The sequence below is a fragment of the Ascaphus truei genome, unplaced genomic scaffold (genome assembly GCF_040206685.1).
Source record: "Ascaphus truei isolate aAscTru1 unplaced genomic scaffold, aAscTru1.hap1 HAP1_SCAFFOLD_1087, whole genome shotgun sequence".
Lineage (NCBI taxonomy): Eukaryota > Metazoa > Chordata > Amphibia > Anura > Ascaphidae > Ascaphus > Ascaphus truei.
In genome coordinates, this window is record NW_027453953.1 from 76,718 (window position 1) to 94,933 (window position 18,216).

Genomic DNA, 18,216 nt, shown 5'->3' on the forward strand with positions numbered 1-18,216 from the left:
CAAATCTGTGTGCCCTTTCCCATCAATCATATTGTATCCATTGGACGAAATGCCGGTCTTCCCTGAGACTATGGGGCACCGGTAAAAGTATCACTACTTATTATTTTTTTTTGGTGTGCAGCAAATCCCCATCATTTTTGCGTTCTCTTGCTCTGCCCCAATCTGACACACCACCTTGCTCTCTCACCTCCCTCTTAGACTCCCCCGTCACCCTTTCCTTCCTCAAAGGTTGTCCTTTAATCAGATCTTACCCAAATTGTCTCCATCTCCCTTGGAAATGTTCTGTCTTTAAGCTGTGCGGCTCCTCTTGATCCGAACTTTCTTAGCTGACCCCTTTAGGTTTCGGCTCCGAGGGTCTAAAAAGTAAGCGACTCCGAAAAGATGTGAAATATGCGCACGGGTCCTAATGGGGCACTGAGGGGGAGACTTAAATACTAGTAAATATAATCTACTGTGCTAACAAATATAATCTATTAACTAAGAAATATAACTTATTAAACTAAGAAATATAATTTATTAAACTAAGAAATATAACTTATTAAACTAAGAAATATAATTTATTAAACTAAGAAATATAACTTATTAAACTAAGAAATATAACTTATTAAACTTAGAAATATCTATTAAACTAAATAAATATCTATTCAACTAAATAAATATAATCTATTTAAAAACAATACAATAAAAAGCTGGAGAAATGATACGTCAACCAAGCCACAGATGTGATGCCAATGAGCGTTGAACTCCTTGCAGATCCACCGTCAGCTGGTTGTGGCAGAAAGTGGTGACATACAGTAGAACAGAGTGGTTGAGCTGTAACCACGGCAGTCAGGTCAGAAATCAACACAATATTTTTTGAAATTTAGAATGAGAATGTTCTGTATGTCACATTCTGGGCTCAGACTCTGAGCCCTGTCACATGTTAGCAGCTTGTGATAATAGAAAGTATCCATACACTGGGATGTGATAAGAAACATGAAGGTCATTTTATACTGGGTCCCATAACCTGCTTTATATGAAGTATCATTTTACACTAATTAGTAGAGATGTTACATTTTGAAAAATAGCACTTCTGGCGGCATTGTTCATTTTCTCTACAAATGATAAATCAAAAAGTTGGATAAAACGTTATATGTGTGTGTGCGCGCGCAATATATATATATAGAGGTATCAGTACCGTGTTAGCCGAGCTTCAATAATCAAAAAATAAATAGATGATACCGTTTTGTGGCTAACGAAATGCTTTTATTTGTGCGAGCTTTCGAGATACACTGATCTCTTCTTCCGGCGCTGTTACAATGAATGAAGCAAGCAAAAGGTATACTTAAAAACAGTGTCTCTTGGAATGTTATCTGTGCTGGTCCTTCCCCCGGTGTGGATGTGTTTTATGCCTAGAGGTGTCAAAAGGTTCCTGAAAGCAAGTGATGAAAGAGTGTGTATGTGTATCAGTGTGAATGAAAATGAATGGAGAGCCCACAGTATATACAGTGCTTTACAAAAGGTGTGTGTGGAGTGGGAGTGGATATAAATGGTGTGGGTGGGTGTGGAAATGTGAGAGTTTGTAGCACAACTAAAAGTGTGTGTGGATACTTTGTGGTCCCTATTGGTGTATAGGGATGGAAAAACAGTATTTGTATGTGTAAGAGACAGCTGTGTGTGCATACATATAGCACAGTATGTTAAATTACGCCGCGGGGTCATGTGACGTCACCCTCGTCAAATGCCGCTGCAGGTCACGTGACGCCGCATCAAGGTAAGGGGGGGGGCGCGAGCACCAGCAGAGGGAAGGCAGGGGGGCGAGCTGCAAAAGTTTGTGCTCCCCTGGTATAACCAATAAATAATATAGCTGATATAGCAATTTGGTTGTGGCTAGAGAGAGATTATAATGGCAGTGAGAATTAGTGGTCAGAATTAATAACAGTGCAATTACTAAAAAGTAGCTGTAATAAAATAATAATAAACACTCTGCCTAAACACAATAAAAGTCCAGAAACGTAGCTCTAATAGCTATGTTATAACTGAATCATAAAAGGATCCAATTCGGGCGTCCTCTGGAGCCCTGGCAGCTCTCTTCTGGGAAACAACCACCTCCTCGATAGATATTTAAACAAAAAAAAGAAGAGAAAGCGCCCGCTCCATGTGTAAATTCGGTTTAACAATTTCATTTCCTGGACAAGATAAAAATAGCAAACTCACAAACGCCCGTTTGGTAAAAGCATTGTGTGAAACAGGCTCGGGCTCCGTGGTAATCCGGAAGTCACTCCGCAGCTCCAGACTTTGGACGATGACCGGGAAACGCGATAGGCTGCGCCCCTCGCAGTGTGGTCCTCCAGCAATCTGTGGTATGTTGTGGTTCCACTGTAAATCCGGTGTCTCGTCTTGGTCGCATACCAACTTCCCTTCCGGCGTCAGGACTTATAGTGTGGCAATAGCAACGAGAAGAAAGTACTGAGGTGGGGTTGGACCCCCCTCGGTTATTTCTTGTTTTATTAATAAATAATTTACTATATTTTAATCTCTGGTGCGCATTGTGTGCATTTTTCTTCTTGTCTGCACAGTGCTTCAGATGCTGCATCTGAAAAAATCGTGATGTGAGGTAGGGAAGTGACGTCCGCGCCGGAACGTTATTGCCACGCCTCTAAATATTTATTGCCACGCCCCCAATCGCAACCTCTGCATACCCTGCAAAGCCATAAAAAAGCTCAGGCTTCAGCAAGTGTATTGCAGCGTGTGTGCCTTCCCTCTGTCTGAAATACTATAGACGCAGCCTTATCGACGCTTACTAAATAGGCCCGTGTCTCTCTCTCTCTCTCTCTCTCTGTGTCTCTGTCTCTCTCTGTGTGTCTCTGTCTCTCTCTGTGTGTCTCTGTCTCTCTCTGTGTGTCTCTCTGTGTCTCTGTCTCTCTCTCTCTGTGTCTCTGTCTCTCTCTGTGTGTCTCTCTGTGTCTCTGTCTCTCTCTCTGTGTCTCTGTGTCTCTCTGTGTGTCCCTCTGTGTCTCTGTCTCTCTCTCTCTGTGTCTCTGTCTCTCTCTGTCTCTCTCTGTGTGTCTCTGTTTCTCTCTGTGTGTCTCTTTGTGTGTCTCTGTATCTCTGTCTCTCTCTGTGTCTCTGTGTGTGTCTCTGTGTCTCTCTGTGTCTCTCTCTGTGTGTCTCTGTGTCTCTCAAATCAAATCAGCTTTATTGGCATGTCAAAAGAACATTTCAGTATTGCCAAAGCGTGAGTAATAGGGGGTGTGGGACAATGATTACACGAATACTAGGGGGTACGGTATAATGGTTATACAGTACATTACTTTTGTCTCTCTCTCTCTCTCTCTGTGTCTGTCTCTCTCTCTCTGTGTCTCTCTCTCCCTATGTCCCTCTCTCTGTCTCTCTCTCATTCTCTGTCTCTCTCTCATTCTCTGTCTCTCTCTCATTCTCTGTCTCTCTCTCATTCTCTGTCTCTCTCTCATTCTCTGTCTCTCTCTCATTCTCTGTCTCTCTCTCTCATCCCTGTATGATAGGTATGTTCCAACTCTATTTTTTGCTCTTCTTTTCCGTTTGAGAGACGCTCGGAGAGGCGGATACAGTCGTGGATTGCAGGCACTGATTTATCTGGTAAGTACCGCAAACATGCTTGAACAAGGGCCGTAGACATTTTATTTGATGGTTTAGATTATCATTGTCTGTGGTTGTTAGTTATTGGTATTAGAGTTTTTTGATGTTGTTACGAATCAAATACATTTTGAAGTAGTAATCCCCTCCGAACTGGGCATTCCTGGCCAATAATGCCCTGGCTGTAAGAGTTGAAGGGCCCAAGCAAAGCCCCCACCTCTATACACACTAACACTGCAGGGGCATCAGAGTGTCTTGTTGTCATGGCAACGGGGGGTGTCACGTGATGTAATTTGTTTAATAAATTATTTTTTAAGGTGTCCCGGTTTTTAATTTTCGAAATCTGGTCACCCTATTCATCAAGCAGAAAAAGTGAAGAAACAATTGTAGTTTTGCTAATGGACGTCATTTTGGCATATCATTAGCTTTGAGGATACCCATTAATATGAAGAAAAATAACATCGATTCCCAATGTAGCCCCCCTTCCCTGGGCCAATCGCAGATCGGGCCCCCCTCCTCTGTACTAGGGTCTGGCTACGTGTCTGAGTGTGGTGCATACCTGCTGGCAACAGGGGGGCCTGAGTCTCCCGCGATGGTATGAGGGATGACAGGATCAGGTTTCTGGGGTGAATGCCTCCGTCTCATCAGAGCAGGATGAAATTTCTCTTAAGAAGGACTTGGAGAGACTGGAAACGTGGGCAGGTAAATGGCAAATGAGGTTTAATACAGATAAATGTAAGGTTATGCATTTGGGATGCAAGAATAAAAAGGCGACTTACAAATTAAATGGAGATATATTGGGGGAATCCTTGATGGAGAAGGATTTAGGGGTGCTTGTAGACAGCAGGCTTAGCAATAGTGCCCAATGTCATGCAGTAGCTGCAAAGGCAAACAAGATCTTATCTTGCATCAAACGGGCAATGGATGGAAGGGAAGTAGACATAATTATGCCCCTTTACAAAGCATTAGTAAGACCACACCTTGAATATGGAGTACAATTTTGGGCACCAATCCTAAGAAAAGACATTATGGAACTAGAGAGAGTGCAGAGAAGAGCCACTAAATTAATAAAGGGGATGGACATTCTAACTTATGAGGAGAGGCTGGCTATATTGGATTTATTTACATTAGAAAAGAGGCGTCTAAGAGGGGATATGATAACTATATACAAATATATTCAGGGACAATACAAGGAGCTTTCAAAAGAACTATTCATCCCACGGGCAGTACAAAGGACTCGGGGCCATCCCTTAAGGTTGGAGGAAAGGAAATTTCACCAGCAACAAAGGAAAGGGTTCTTTACAGTAAGGGCAGTTAAAATGTGGAATTCATTACCCATGGAGACTGTGATGGCAGATACAATAGATTTGTTCAAAAAAAGGTTGGACATCTTTTTAGATGGGAAAGGTATACAGGGATATACCAAATAAGTATATATGGGAAGGATGTTGATCCAGGGATTAATCCGATTGCCAATTCTTGGAGTCAGGAAGGAATTAATTTTTCCCCTTAATGGGGTTTTTTGTTTGCCTTCCTCTGGATCAATAAGTAAGTATAGATATAGAATAAAGTATCTGTTGTCTCGGACGAGGCAAAGCCAGAAGAACTCTGTACTACAAAATGTATAACTAAAACGATGTTCCCCGTACCTATGTTAACTAATGATATCACAATGTGTGCCATATCTTATCAGCATGCAAAAGATGTTATAACAGTACCATATAACTCACGGCTGCTCAACTACAGACCCTGATCTACATTTTTCTTTCGCCCCTCCTACCTCGCGCCCCCCTCCTTCCTTCCCTACCCCCGCCCACCTCGTTCCTTACCTCCCTAACAACCACTCCCCTCCCATCCCCCTCTACCCCCCTTCCCCCCCTCCCAATACCAATCCCCCCCCTCCCGCTGTAGCCCCACCTCCACCCCCCCCCTTCCCATACACCTACCTGTAACCAAAGGTCGAAGGGTCGAATGGTCACACAAGCAACAGAGGGCCAGGACCTCACTGTTGCGCCCCTGACCTCGGGCCCCGGACCCACCCCAGAACGGGTAAACCTACCCGAATGCCGGTCTCTCGGAGACAAGGCAAAACCACATTTAGGCCTTTTCAAGGCCTATTCTCACTTCTCCTTCATCTGCTGACCCTGTCCCGGCAGATCTATCCCCCTCCTCTCCCCTCCCCCAACCACCCCCTCGCCTGAGCAGCCCGACTATAGGCCCTCAAAGAATGTCATAGAAGCCATACCCCCTACTTTAAAAAACTGCACTCCCGTGCACATCATCTCACCAAAAAATGGGAGCAGGGTCTCAACTAGTGGGAAAGCTGAGACCTCAAGCCCACGCACCATAAATTTAAAGCATTAAAATGGCAACGTCAGCCCCGATCAGAGTCAGATCTCTAAACGTAAAAGGACTGCAAAATCATAGAAAGCGACGATTGGCCCTCCAGGACATGAAAAAAACAGGGGGGGGACATTATATTCCTACAGGAGACCCACTTCACATCTCAGGACCCCCCAAATTTATTCAAAAAAATGTTCCCAACAAGCTTTTTTGCTTCATTCAGCAGTAAGAAAAGGGGTGTAGCTATCCTGATCAGACAAGGCACCCCATTCAATCATATCAAAACAACAGCGGACCCAGAGGGTAGATTTCTAGTGGTGTATGGCTCTTTAGCGGGCTCGACAATTGCCCTGATCAATGTATACGCCCCAAACGAAAACCAAATTGAATTTCTACAGTCTGTTCTCGAGGGCGTCGACCCGGGATATCTATCCTCGATGATAGTGGGAGGAGACCTAAATATGGTGCTAAACCCCACCGAGGATAGATCAACCACGATGGGACCCCCCCGCACAACCCACTCCCAGATCAAGGCGAAAAGGTTTAGGGGAATTCTAAATGAATTTTCATTAGTGGACATATGGAGATCCCAGCATCAGGGCCAGAGAGACTATACTTTTTACTCAGCTCCTCACCAGACTTATTCTCGAATAGATTATTTACTGACCACAAAAAACGTACTGGCGGCAACCACTGAATCAGACATTGGCTCTATCACCTGGTCGGATCACGCCCCAATCACCTTGACATTATCACTCCCCTTTGAAAAAACAACAAATTACTCTTGGAGACTTAACGATTCGCTATTAAATCACCCAGAGATAGAAAGGGAAATAAGAGCCTCACTTAAGGACTATTTCTTTTTCAACACAGGTACAGTTTCCTCTCCAGCAATCCTATGGGAAGCCCATAAGGCAACCATCAGAGGGAAAATAATCTCCATCGCCTCCCATAGGAAAAAAGCCCGCCTAATACAAATCAAGGAACTAACAGATAGCATTAAAACAATAGAACAAGCCCATAAGGCAGACCCTACAAAAAACTATATAAACAATTGCTTGCAACTAGATCAAAACTTAGGCAAATTCAGCTGGAGGATGTGGAAAAGGCCCTTAAATGGACAAACCAACTGTACTACGACAAAGGGAACAAGGCTGACAGACTCTTAGCAAGTAAACTAAGAGGGGTGCAAAAGCGATCCCAAATAACAGCTATCAAAAGTAAATCTGGTGAGATACAATATAGTGAGAATAAAATCGCAGAAGAATTCACTAAATACTACACGGAGTTATATAACCTCAGATCCAAAAATGACCGCTCTCCACCAATAACCATAGAAAATATAACACAATATCTGAATAAATGCCAACTCCCCACCTTAACGGAGGAGGAGAACACAGTCCTCAATGCTGAGATTACAAAAGAGGAACTGGAAATGGCGGTCAAATCTTAAAAAGATCACCAAGTCTCCTGGCCTTGACGGTTTCACCAATGTTTACTATAAAAGATTCCTGCCCACACTATCCAAACATCTTCTAGCTACATTTAACCATTTCTTGGAAGGGAATCAGATTCCCGCATCAATGTCTCTAGCTAATCTGGCCATCATTCACAAGGACGGCAGAGACCCGATGCAGTGTGGAAGCTATCGTCCAATTTCCCTACTTAACATTGATCTCAAACTATATAGTAAAATTCTGGCTAACAGATTAAATCCCATCTTACCGAGGCTCATAAATATAGATCAAGTCGGATTCGTAATGGGCAGACAAGCCTCAGATAATACTCGGAAGATAATCAACATAATTGAGCATGTCCACCTCTCGGGGACCAAAGCACTTTTATTAAGCCTAGACGCAGAGAAGGCGTTCGATAGGATAAACTGGCAATTCCTGGACCAAACTATGCGTAAATTCGGCTTCAAAGACGCATACCTAGAGGGGGTCCGTAGATTATACCACAACCCATCAGCAACGGTAAAACTACCCGGCGGCAATAACCAGAGGTTCGAGATTACAAATGGTACTCAACAGGGATGCCCCTTATCTCCTCTCCTCTTTGCACTAACCATAGAACCGCTGGCATCAGCAATAAGGCTCAATAGAGACATCCAGGGAATAGAAATTGGACAAAGGCAGCACAAAATATCCCTATTTGCTGATGATGTCATACTAACCCTATCCAAACCTCAAATCTCCCTACCCAACCTTCATAAAGAACTCCATGAATTTGGACAAATTTCAGGATATAAAATAAACCAAGACAAATCGGAGGCCCTGAATCTAAGCCTGCCAGAGCCAGAGGTGAAACTCCTCAAACTAAATTTTGACTGTCGTTGGAGCTCCTCCTGTATCAAATACTTGGGAGTTAAGATATCGAGGACTTACCAAACTCTTTACCAACATAACTATCCGGCACTGTTCAAAAAAATCAAACAAGATCTAGACAAATGGGGAGGATACCAAATATCATGGATCGGGAGGATGGTCTCGGTTAAAATGAACATACTCCCTAGATTGCTATACTACTTCCAGACACTCCGGTCCCCATCCCTGGCTCAGAATTAAAGAATATTCAATAATCAATTTTCCACTTTATTTGGCAAGGTAAAAAACCTAGAGTCGCCAAAACGGTTCTTCTGGCCCCAAGGGGGAGAGGAGGACTAGGAGTTCCAGACGTGTCAAGATACTACCTGGCCGCACAACTGCGACAGGCGGTGGTCTGGAACACTAGCCCGAAACAATACTGTTGGCTAGGTATAGAAACACATTATGCCGGGACGCCCTCACTACCAGCTTGCCTTTGGTCCATGAGTAAGGAAGACATGCCAAGTAAAAATTCCAATTAGGCCCAATGAGACACACCTGGGAAATTTGGACGAAATGCAGATATAAATTTAAGCTCATGTCACCTCACTCCCAACTTACACCAATTCACAAAAACCCAAAATTCCCACCTGGATGTGAGCCCAGACAATTTGACCAATTTGAAACCAAAAATATCAGAGCAATTGTTGACCTCCTGAGCTTTGGGCAGTTCCTGAGTTATCAAAATCTACGGACCAAATATGAACTAAGAGACCAAAACGTCTTCAAATACCTACAAATTCGGCACTTCACTCAAACATTATCCCCAACGTTGGAATTTCCCCCTCTCACTGGGTTTGAAAGGCTCTGCAGAGAGCCCGGCCATCAGAAAGGTCTTATAACGCAAATATGTGCAGAGCTTGAGAAAGCCTCAGAAGCTCCGACGCACGACTATATGCTGCATTGGGCAGCAGAATTGGACATTGTTATAGACCGAGAGGATTGGGAAACAGCCTCAGGAACTTCCATATGCACCACAATAAAAGAGAATATTTATAAAATCCTGTTTCGCTGGTACCTTACCCCAGCCAAAATTAGCCAAATCTACGCACTGGCCTCCGACCTATGCTGGAGAGGCTGCGGTCAATGGGGGGACATGGCCCACATCTGGTGGTCATGTCCAGAAATTCAAAAATACTGGGAAACTATACATAATCTTATAAAAGAGGTCACAGACCTCACAATCCCAATTGATCCGCTGACCTACCTATTGGCCAGGCCCCTAGAGACACTGGACCGACCAACAGGCAAATTAATCTCCCTTATTGTCACGGCGGCCAGATGTGCGGTGGCAGCCGCCTGGAAGAAGGTGTCTCCCCCCTCCAGACAGACGGTGATAAACAGAATCAATGATGTAAAAGACATGGAGAGACTGTCTGCATTTGTGATAAGGTCCACTACCACCTTCAACAAAACTTGGGATCCGTGGTACACACGTATGACCCAGACCAATAGAACTAATACATAAATACAGCCCTGGAGGCCATCATAGGAGATGGCAAGTGTTTGGGCGGATCAGGACGAGGGGGTGATACACCCGCTCCCCCCCTCCCCCCCCCTCCTCCCCCCTCTCTCCTTTCTCTTTCATCTTCTTTCTGTTTCAACTCCATGCTACCCCGATTGACCCCGGAGGAACAGGGGGACGTGGAGTCTCTTTCTTTCAAAATGTTAACTGTATTAGGCCACATATGATTTGTTTTAACAAATTTGTTAACAATTATTATTGCCTAATAAAAAAAAATTTGGTAAAAAAAAAAAGTTGGAGGAAAGGAAATTTCACCAGCAACAAAGGAAAGGGTTCTTTACAGTAAGGGCAGTTAAAATGTGGAACTCATTACCCATGGAGACTGTGATGGCAGATACAATAGATTTGTTCAAAAAAAGGTTGGACATCTTTTTAGATGGGACAGGTATACAGGGATATGCCAAATAAGTATTTATGGGAAGGATGTTGATCCAGGGATTAATCCGATTGCCAATTCTTGGAGTCAGGAAGGAATTAATTTTTCCCCTTAATGGGGTTTTTTGTTTGCCTTCCTCTGGATCAATAAGTAAGTATAGATATAGAATAAAGTATCTGTTGTCTGAATTTAGCATAGGTTGAACTTGATGGACGTACGTCTTTTTTCAACCTCATCTATTATGTAACTATGTAACTATGTATGTAATGGTGCAGCGCCTCCATCTCTGAGCCCCAGGAATACGGGTGGAATCCTTCCAGAGAGTCCCCCCCCCCCCCCTCGGGGATGAGAGATTCCAGTCTCACACTGTATATCTTTAAAAGCAGCCCTCAGGATGGTCTCTGTGTCCCTGCCACCACCCCAGGTCAAGGGCAACCAGGGTGGGGCTAGCTCTTCCCTTGCCCCCTAAACAGGGTGAGAGGAATTGGTCCACCTCCCTAACTAAGGTTGCATCAGCTCTACTCAGAGGCTGATGGCTCCCCTTCTCCAACGGCCAATTGATACTGGCTCTCTCTGTCACCCTAGGCCAGCCAGGTGACAGACTCAGCAGACTCTAACTCTGGACTGAACTCTTAACTCTGACACACACTTCTACTAAATAGGAAGTGCACTGCTCTTTATGATATTGGCAGGCACTGCCCCTGTGTCTCTGCCTACCACACAGGGTCAGGTACCAATTTCAGGAATGTCCCGTTATTAGCGTAAACACAAGAGAGTTCCATGGATCTAGCATTAAGACTGTAAGCTCTCCAGGCCAGGGATTTCCTTTCCTATTGTCTGATTTTGTTTGTTGCACTTATTGTACTATAATTCTCTGTACTGTATTGCCTCTCTTATAAAGCGCTATATAAATAAATATTTACATACATAATATATCTTAATGCATCTTAAGACACCTTAGAGTTCCCTCTATAAGACACTTTATGGTCCACTCAAGTGAATAGTCTAAGTAGGGTGGCCATTCGTCCCGGTTTTGCCGGGACAGTCCCGTTTTTTTCTGCCCTGTCCCGATTTTAGCTCCGTCCCGGTTATGTCCCGGTTTTTGTCCCTGGTCCCGGTATTGCGGGGCAACGGCGGTGAGGAGAATGCGGCGGCCGGTAAGTATTTTCTATGTGTGTGTGTGAATGCTGCCGGGGAGACTGAATGAAGGAGAATGCCGGGGGCGGGACTTAGAATGCCGGCCGGCCCGCATGGGATTGGATGAATGATGATGCCGGGGGCGGGACTTAGAATGCTGGCCGGCCCGCAGGGGATTGGTTGCAAGCAGGTCAGAGGAAGCCGGGGGCGGGACTTCCGCTTTGTGCAGAGCACACGTGTCTTCCCGCTCCCGGCTCCTCTGTTCACGGTGAGTGTCCCCTTTCTGTCCCGGGTCCCAGCCAGGGGGGGTAATAGGAGGTGGTAGCGGGGATGCGCCTACCTTTGTACCACCTTGTACCTTTGCCCCCCCGGCGCTCCCACCATTGCCCCCCCGGCGCTCCCACCATTGCCCCCCCGGCGCTCTCACCATTGCCCCATCGGCGCTCCCACCTTTGCCCCATCGGCACTCCCACCTTTGCCCCATCGGCACTCCCACCTTTGCCCCATCGGCACTCCCACCTTTGCCCCCCCGGCGCTCCCAACTTTGCCCCCACCGGCGCTCACAGCTTTGCCCCCCCGGCGCTCCCACCTTTGCCCCCCCGGCGCTCCCACCTTTGCCCCCCCGTCGCTCACAGCTTTGCCCCCCGGCGCTCACTTCCCCCCGTCCCCTTGGTGTGGGAGATGGGCTCGGGGGCGGGCAGTGGTTGCTGCGCGGTCGCAGGCGGTGCAGGGGGAGGCGGGGTGTATCTCGGTGTGTGTGTGTGTGTGTGTGTATCAGTGTGTGTGTATCAGTGTGTGTGTGGGTGTGTGGGTGTGTGTGTGAATCAGTGGGTGTGTGTGTATCAGTGGGTGTGTGTGTGTATCAGTGGGTCTGTATCTGTGTGTGTGTGTGTGTGTGTATGTGTATCAGTGTGTGTGTGTGTGTGTGTATGTGTATCAGTGTGTGTGTGTGTGTGTGTGTGTGTATGTGTATCAGTGTGTGTGTGTATGTGCATCTCTGTGTGTGTGTGAGTATCTGTGTGCGTGTGTGTGTGTGTGTGTGTGTGTGTGTGTGTATCAGTGTGTGTGTGTGTGTGTGTATGTGTATCTGTGTGTATCTGTGTGTGTGTGTGTATTTGTGTGTATTTGTGTGTGTGTGTGTATGTGCATCTCTGTGTGTTTGTGTATCTGTGTGTGTGTGTGTGTATGTGTATCTGTGTGTGTGTGTGTGTGTGTGTGTGTGTGTGTGTGTGTGTGTGTGTGTGTATTAGTGGGTGGGTGTGTGTGTGTGTGTATTAGTGGGTGTGTGTGTGTGTGTGTGTATTAGTGGGTGGGTGTGTGTGTATCAGTGGGTGTGTGTGTGTGTGTGTGTGTGTGTATCAGTGTGGCTTTTTTGGCGATAAGCTGGTGATACTGTAAGTGGCTTATAGCTGCTTACTGCATGAGGGCCTTAGGGAGGATTTGTTCCTTTAAAGTACACCTAGTTTGGCATAGGATTTGGATGTCAGGGTATCAATGTGCAACCCAAATGTTAAATGGGAGTTGAATGCCCAGATATTTCAAACAAGTAACAGGGGCTAGGATGGTTTTAGAGCTGGTTTTTATCTGAAGCTCTGTCATTGGCAGCTTTAGCAATTTAGCTCTGGTCCCAAATACCATTGTTACAGTCTTGTCAGTGTTTAAAATCAGTTTGTTTTGGGAAATCCTGTTTCAAGTCTCAAAAAATCAGATTGAAGTACGTGTTCAAGGTCAGAGAGGCGAGGGCTGCGTGCATATAGGATAAGATCTAAGGCCTCTCACAATAACCCGTTAGGAATATATCCGTCATCTATCCGACATAAGTATAAAATATACTCTACCAAGACCCCTAATACAGAGTTACCCACCTTATACGGGAGCAGCTGCCAGACGAGTATAGTAAATGTATCTTATTTCTTTTGCCACTGGAGGGCAGCGTGGAGTTGCAAGGAGTGGCGCCCGTAAGGACGACGTGCCAGTTAGGCGGAAGGAGAAGCGCACACACTTTTATGTGAAACGGATATATTTGGGGAGGGATTTAGTAGTCTGAGTGAGAAAATTAACCATTTAAATATGCACAGATTTAATCCCACTTTTGGAAATTAGAGATGTTGGCTAAAAGTTTGAGAATGCATCAAGTGCCACCCCTGGGCTTTAATGAAGCAGCATTTGTGGGCTAAGGGGAACAGCATTCTGTATAAAGGTATTTTGGACTCGATATAAATAATTGATGCCAAAAACTAATATTAAGTAAATTGAGAATGGAAAAAACTTCAGCACAAACGTGCAGAATGTTATATTCGTAGAGATCTTATACTGTAGATGTTATCAAATCCCACAATGAATATATAGAAAATGTCTGTATGGAACGAGTCAAACAAGAATATGCCAATAAAACGTTTAAAGCTGCAGTTCAGTCTTTTTTTTTTTTTTTTTTTATTTTTTTACTTCAATAGTTTCATGGGCAATCTCTAATTACCTAAAGAACTGTATAGCTGCAGGTCAATTCGTTCTCCATGTATTGATAGGCGAAATTTGTTGACATAATTAGTGAAGGGATCTGTTTTTCTTCTGCTTCTGTCACTCAGTGGAAGCTCATGAATATTCATGAGCACTCCTGCACTGACATATGCTAGAGGGAGGGCAGGGCTGACAAAGGGGTGTGCCAGGGCTTGTGACAGGACATGAAGGGGCATTGCCTTAGCAAATGGCTGTTAAAATAGAATACAAGAAAATTGGTCTTTCAAAGTTGTTTTTTTAAAAACAGAAAATGCTAAAAGTATTTTTTCTTAATACAGAACTAATTTATTAAAAAACCCACACATGCAGGATATTGCCTGAACTGCAGCTTTAATTGGGAGATACAGGGGCCACAATTCAGGTCATTTAGCTGAAAGAAGGGAAGCCAGTCAGCCGGTAGAGCAGGTCAGTCGGTCAGCCAGTAGAGCAGGTCAGCCGGTCAGCCAGTAGAGCAGGTCAGCCGGTCGAGCAGGTCAGCCGGTCAGCCGGTAGAGCAGGTCAGCCGGTCAGCCAGTAGAGCAGGTCAGCCGGTCAGCTCTGAGATCAGCATTACTTATATCTCCTACCCTTTGCCCCCTGCATGTAATGCTGCAGGACAGCCTACACTGCATATACTGTACATGAGATACTTAACCCTTTCTTTCGCTCGACTCGACTGTAATTAAAGAGATATTTGTAGCAGAATCCCATGTATGTTATTTTTACCTTTCTAGATACCGTTTTGTGTAATAAAAGATATGACAGATCTTGCACTTGTGTTTTGGCAGAAGTGTATATGTGACCCTATAAATCTCCCTCACACCCGGGCTTGGCAGCGTGACACTAGTGCAGCGTCCTGGGTAAGAATTACTGAGCTGTTAGCAATAGATAAAACGGATAGAAAAGACACTACACATAGGTTTGATTAAAGAGAGTATTTTATTTAAATAATTAATCTCTTTGCTGGGAGGGGCCTGCAGCACATTGCAGAGCGATATAGTAACACGCAGAGCAATGCACTGCAGGCCCCTCCGGCAGCAAAGGGGTGAAGACCAATGCAGGGTGTATAAAGATCTCACTGATAATTCATGCACAAAGGGCAGTTTGTTGCTGTGATCCAGAGGAAGGCGAAACATAACCCCTGCTGTGCAATGGGGGGAAAAATTCCTTCCTGACCCCATTAAATGGCGATCGGATGGTCCCTGGATCACTGCGCAGTGAGATCAGATGGAGCAGCACAGATCAGCGTTGTTATACACAGGGGCACACTCCGTATATAGAGATGCGGGTGATGGGGCCCTTGTGCCCCTGTGTATAACTCACCTGCTCCCCCATCCCCCTGCATATCTATCCCATTCACCCCTTTTCCTCCCGCATACTTCGCAGGGCCGGCCGGCCATTAGGCGGTCGCCTAGCGCGCAGAGCTCCTAGGGGTGCATTAATAATCATTATTATTTTTTCCTCTTATTATTTTATTTATTTATCTTTTTTTTAAAATTATTATTCTTTTTTTTATCCAGTATTTTGGCGCCCTTTTATTTTTATTTTGCGTTGCGCTGGGGTGCGGTCGCACCCCCTGCAGCCCCGATAGCTACGCCACTGTTTATTTTATTATTTTATTTATCTTATTATTTTTTATACAACTGGGGCACAAATTTTAAGTTTCGCCTCGGGCGCATGAAACCCGTGCTCCGGCCCTGCTCCTTGTTCTCTCTCACCCTCTCACGCCCAATATCCCTATCTTCCTCTAGTACCTGCCCCTCCCGCAGCCTTCCTGATCTTATCTGCCTCTCCTGCGGTCAAACCAACTTCTCAGGGCCCCTAGAATACCCCTGTATCTACGCCCTGGCTCCTCTGCTACCTGCTCCTGGCTTCTTCTCCACCTATACCCCCTCCCCAATACCACGTTATACCGCCCTCCACGGGGCAAATACCCGATATACCCACCTCCCCAGGCCCAGTACCCAGTTATACACCCCTCTCCAGGCCCAGTACCCTGTTATACACCCCTCTCCAGGCCCAGTACCCTGTTATACACCCCTCCCCAGGCCCAGTACCCTGTTATACACCCCTCCCCAGGCCCAGTACCCTGTTATACACCCCTCCCCAGGCCCAGTACCCTGTTATATACCCTCCCCAGGCCCAGTACCCATTATATACCCCTCCCCAGAACTCCGTTATACGTCCCTCCCCAGGATCCTTTACACACACCCTCCCCAGACGTAGGACCCCTACGGTGGAGGTGTAATGTCACATGGGTAGTGGAAGGTTTCCCAGAGAAGGTGTCCATGTGTCACAGCTGTTTCATCACCTTGGGTGAGAAGTCTCCCTACTCTCTGCCTTTCCTTTCCCTCTCCTGTCAGTCTCTCTCTCCCCCTTTAATCTTATCTCTTTTATTTATCTCTGTCCCTCCTTATTTTTGTTTCTTTGTATTTCTCTCCCCCTCACCCCCCCCCCCCCCATGTAAGGCCTGGGACATAGAGGGTTCAGCCGCGCTGACCGCGCTCCTGCTCTTCCTCGCCTGCTGAAAAGGGTGTTTTTTTCTGTCCTTGAAGGCGAGGCAGTGAGCGCGCTCTGGGGGCGGGGTGGAGACGGAGCAGAGGCAGAGCGGAGTCGTGTCAGGAGGCGGAGCGGGAAGCGGGGCTAGTCCCCGCTCCCATTGGATGGGAGCGGTCACGTGACCGCTTCTTCGCTTCCCCGAGCGGCAAATTTGAAACTTGCCTGTCTCGGCAAAGTTTCTGAGCCTCTGCACGCATGAGCACGCATGCGGAGGGGGAAACTATAGCCGTGCTGATGACAGATGCAGGGGGTTTGTGCATCAGCTCAGCGCGGCTCAGCCCGCCTCAGCGAGCTTGAACTTACTAATAGGCCCAGGCCTAATAGGGGCACAAACCTCAGATCTAAGTGTGTGGGGTTCTCTGTGTCTGGAGAGACCCCTAAATGTTCTCTCTTTGTTTGAGGAGACCCCTAAATATTCCCCAGTGTAGCTCGTTTCAAAATAACCCAGAAAAGTATCCTTGAGCCCTCGGTGACCGGGTGCTATGACCAGAGGGACTAGGCTCTCCCTTACCTGTGAGTGTGGACTACGTCCCCCCTGGCCTTCCCCCCCCCCTCTGGCAGTGACGTGACACAGCCGGGGGAAGGGCCAGGGAGGTTAGAATTAGACAGAGGCGCGGGGTCAGTCTACCCCCTGCCATGGGAGTCCCGCCCACCCTGCCCTTTATTGTGAATACTGGTAAATATGTTGGTTGTATGTGTTTAAAAGAAAAAAAAGAATAAATAAACAATGAAAATGAATAACAGAAATAAAATAAAAGGTGGCTGGGAGTGGCGAGTGGGCGCGGCTCATTTACACGTGCGTTCCTGGGCCCATTCTCGCCAGACAGGCGGGGCCCGGCTAGGGGGGAGTTACGGGCCATTGGATCGGGTACCTTTGGCCTTTACCCAATGAGCGAGCACTCTGGCAGGGGGTTGGCACTAATTAGGTTAATTGAAGTTTTACTAAAAAGCAGCGGCCGCCAGACCTCGTGTTTGTGGTTATTTATGTATTGGTTATGGTGGGGTTTGGGAAGCCAAGGGAAGGGGGGGAAGGAGAGGGGGTCTCACAGTCTCCGAGGTCAAGTTTCTATTTATCAAAAATACATTGAGTTACCTCTGGTTTCCGAGCATGTCCTGGGGGAGTTATCACAGAGACACAGAAGCGTCGCTGAGTTTGGTGAGTAACTCCCTTAACCTCTCAGCAGTTGAATTCCCCCTTGGCGCTAACACGTTAAAAACAAGCGTTGCTATTTCTCTGCATGAAGTTGCAGGTAATTGGAAGAGTTACACGGCTATTTCATCACTCGAAACGGTCTTTTCGGTATTGTTCTCGGTCTTATTTCCGGCTTCACATCGGATATCCATATCCATTCTTCGCCTCTGATCTGTGTGCAGGACAATGCTTTAAAGCTGCAGTTCAGTCAATATCCTGCATGTGTGTTTTTTTTAATAAATCTGTTCTGTAGTAAGAAAAAATACTTTTAGCATTTTCTGTTTTTAAAAAAACAACTTTGAAAGACCAATTTTCTTGTATTCTATTTTAACAGCCATTTGCTAAGGCACTGCCCCTTCATGTCCTGTCACAAGCCCTGGCACACCCCTTTGTCAGCCCTGCCCTCCCTCTAGCACATGTCAATGCAGGAGTGCTCATGAATATTCATGAGCTTCCACTGAGAGACAGAAGCAGAAGAAAAACAGATCCCTTCACTAATTATGTCACCAAATTTCGCCTATCAATACATGGAGAACGAATTGACCTATACAGTTCTTTAGGTAATTAGAGATTGCACACATGAAACTATTGAAGTAAAAAAAAAAAAAAAAAAAAAGACTGAACTGCA

General features: G+C 45.9%; 1 long non-coding RNA gene across 1 annotated transcript in view; it reads left to right on the top strand.

Moving 5' to 3' along the window:
- Positions 1-3,433: 3,433 nt before the first annotated feature.
- Positions 3,434-18,216, top strand: part of LOC142475186 (uncharacterized) — a 30,401-nt gene continuing 15,618 nt past the window's right edge. Inside the window, exon 1 of the long non-coding RNA XR_012790777.1 lies at positions 3,434-3,597. This is a non-coding gene — a long non-coding RNA (uncharacterized LOC142475186). The remainder of the gene's footprint in view (positions 3,598-18,216) is intronic.